General features: G+C 45.1%; 1 pseudogene; it reads left to right on the forward strand.

The window, feature by feature from the left end:
* The first annotated feature begins 187 nt into the window (after positions 1 to 187).
* LOC101590499 lies at positions 188 to 464 on the forward strand (annotated as a pseudogene).
* Positions 465 to 3,351: the final 2,887 nt, after the last annotated feature.

The raw sequence follows: 3,351 nt of genomic DNA on the forward strand, positions 1-3,351 counted from the left end.
AACCAGGGATTGAACTCAGTCCCTTGCGCTTGCCAGGCAAGCGCTTATTCTGCTGAGCTATCTCCCTGGCCCCTTACATATATTTTTTTACTACAACTAAGTTATGGAGTAGCTGCGAGCAAGAGACAGTGTTCCGATGTGGATGATATTCTTGCTGCTTTAGGGGCGTATTTGGGAAGTCAGCACTATGGCAGAAGACATTAAGACCAAAATCAAGAGCTGCAAGACTGCCCCTTTTGAGAGCAGCCTCCCCAGTGAGAACTAGACCAGGAACTGCTGGCAGAACTATCTGGACTGTCACCGCTGCTAGAAGGCAATGACTGAAAAAAGGGGTGATATCTCTGTCTGCGAGTAGTAACCAGCGAGTGTACAAGTCCCACTGCCCCATATCCTGGGTCACAACCTGGGATGATCACCGAGCTGAAGGAACGTTTCCTGGCAAGATCTGAACTGACTCCACCTGTTTCTCTGCCCTCCGTTCATCTCCCGGTGGTAAAGGGGGAGCTGGATACATGATGGGACCCTGAATCTTGACTTAACTCACAATAAAAACTCAGTGGAAAAGTATGAAAAAAAAAGTGTATTAATTACCTTGTGGCTTAATAGAAAGAAAATATGTTCGTCTGGGTGTGGTGGTGCATTCTGGTGATCCTAGCACTCAGGAGGCTGAAGCAAAAGGATCACCAGGAGTTCATGGCCAGCCTGGGCTACTTAACAAGACTGTGTCTCAAAAAAAAGGCAGGGGAAGAAAAGGAGAAAGAAGAGGAGAGGTTAAAAAGATGCAGTGGGGCCGGGGAGATGGCTCAGTAGAATAAGCACTTGCCTGGCAAGCACAAGGGCCTGAGTTCAATCTCCGGTTCCTGCCGGGCGCGGTGGCGCGCGCCTGTAGTCCCAGCTACTCGGGAGGCTGAGGTGGGAGGATCGCTTGAGTCCAGGAGTTCTGGGCTGCAGTGCGTTATGCCGATCGGGTGTCCGCACTAAGTTCGGCATCAATATGGTGACCTCCCGGGAGCGGGGGACCACCAGGTTGCCTAAGGAGGGGTGAACCGGCCCAGGTCGGAAACGGAGCAGGTCAATCTCCGGTTCCACAAAACAAAACAAAATAGATTTTGGGCCCCAAGAGATGGCTCAGTAGAATAAGCGCCTGCCTGGCAAGTGCAGGGTCCTGAGTTAAATCCTTAGTACTGCAAAAAAAAAAAAAAAAAAACCAAAACAGTGATTCAGACAGGAGATAAGATCTGAAGTTCAGCAGTCCTACAGAATAGGATAAAAATGACAAAGGACTAAAATGTTCCAGAGGCAAAATCTCCAGGCTTAGCTGGTTAATTGTAAGTGGGGAAGTGAAAGAGGTAAGAGATCAAAGGTGCCTCTGGCGCACCCTGGATGGCCCAGCCAGCTCCTTGCCAGCTGTGCAAGCTTGGATGAGATGCTCATCCTTCTGTGCCTCATTTTCCCACGTGTCAGCTGGAAGTAGTAATAGTACATGTAATGACCACCTAGAACTACTGTGAAGATTAAATTAATTGAAAGAATTTAGAAGAATGCTTAGCATATAACAAAATCTCTAGGTGTTACTTCTTTCACCAGCGTGGGCCAGGACTGGTAGTGGGATGGTAGTTCTGGTGTTGGATATGTTGAGATAGGCATTGTGGTACGCCAGCTCTGATGCCTGGGGCCACTGGGGTGTGAATCTGAAAAAGATTAAGATAGAAGCATCATGGGGGATTTAGCACATTTTAGAACCACAATAACGACCCAGTTACTTTATTGACCAAGATGCCAAAGAAGAAATATAAGTGGCAAACTCAAAATGAAAACATGCTGGTATACAGCTCAGTGCAAAGGCCCTGGGCTCAACCCCCGGTACCGTGCACAAGGAAAACTGTACCAAGGCCGAATGCTGGTGAGAGTGCTCATGTACCTGATGGAAGGGAGAAAACACCAGCGGTTTATTATGATATTCACCATGCAGCTGGCCAGATAGCTCAGCGGACTAAAGCACCTGCTTAGGCAGAGTGCAGTGGCCCGTTTCCTTCCTGGGTGTGCAGTGCTGGCCCCGCCCCCAGGGCAGGCTGAGATAGCGACTGAGACTGGGCATGGTGGTGCGCCTGTAATCCCCACTCTTAGGGGGCTGAACACAGGAGAATCCCTCTGAGTCCAATCTACATAGTGAGACCCTGTAGACTCTGTACTAAATACATTAAAAAAAAAAAAATTAAGAAAAAGAAATTCATCATGCATTGACCATTCAACCCAGAAATTGAACTGCTGGCTACTTATCCTAAAGAAATAAAAAAAAAATATTCACATGAACATTCTGAGAAGTTTTATTTGGAATAATCTAAAACTGCAAACAACCCTACAGGCAGTCTCGGGAGCAGCTAGGCGAGCGGGTCACGTCAGCCATGTCCTCAGGGCGGCGGCTGCGCCCTGGGGTCGGTCCCTAGGCTGTCCGAGGTACAACAAAGTTTGTGCATTTTGAAGATGTATGAAAGTCATGGACAATACTTTTCAAGAACTTATAGAAGATAACTGAAGAAAATTGCATGTAATAAGATAGCTGCAAATGAATGTACAAGTCCTTCAGCAGTTATTAAAAATACTTCATTGCCTCAGGTATGGCATGGCGATGTAGAAGGAACAATGAAGACAGTGGTCAAGAAAACATGAACAGAAGCAAATGATGAAAATATTTGATGATGAAAAATTCACAAGTTATGTAGAAAAATAGATGACTAATTATAACTGAATAATAAATTGTTTTATTTAAAATAAAAAAAAAACCCTACATTCATCTAAGTTGTAAGAAATAAGGTTCATTCCTTGCAGTCCAGGCACTCTGAAATACTCTTATTTCTTGCAACTTAGATGAATCCCTAGACATTGTATGTTTGTTTGTTGAGACAGGGTCTCACTGTGAAGTGCAGGTTGGTCTTGAACTCACTATGCAGCCCAAGCTGGCCTCAAACTCACAGCAATCCTCCTGCTTCAGTCTGAGTCATGGAATTACAGATGTGTACCACCACAGGGGCCCAGGGAGATAGCTCAATAGAATAAGCGCTTCCCTGGCAAGCGCAAGGGTCTGAGTTCAATCCTTGGTTCCACAAAAACAAACAACAACAACAAAAAAAAAAGAAGTGTACCATCACGTCCTGCTCCCTAGGCATTATTTTATTTTATTTTTCATAATTTTATTGAGAAACAAATAGCAATGAGACAGCTTCAAACCTAATTGGTAGGACAGTTTCAATAATTAACACATTGTATACATTCTTCCTAGTGGTTAATTGCTGTACAAGATGCAGACATGATATCCTATTTACAAACACTATTAGAACAAATCCCTGGGGC

This window comes from Octodon degus, unplaced genomic scaffold (assembly GCF_000260255.1).
Source record: "Octodon degus isolate 3935 unplaced genomic scaffold, OctDeg1.0 scaffold00093, whole genome shotgun sequence".
Taxonomy (NCBI): domain Eukaryota; kingdom Metazoa; phylum Chordata; class Mammalia; order Rodentia; family Octodontidae; genus Octodon; species Octodon degus.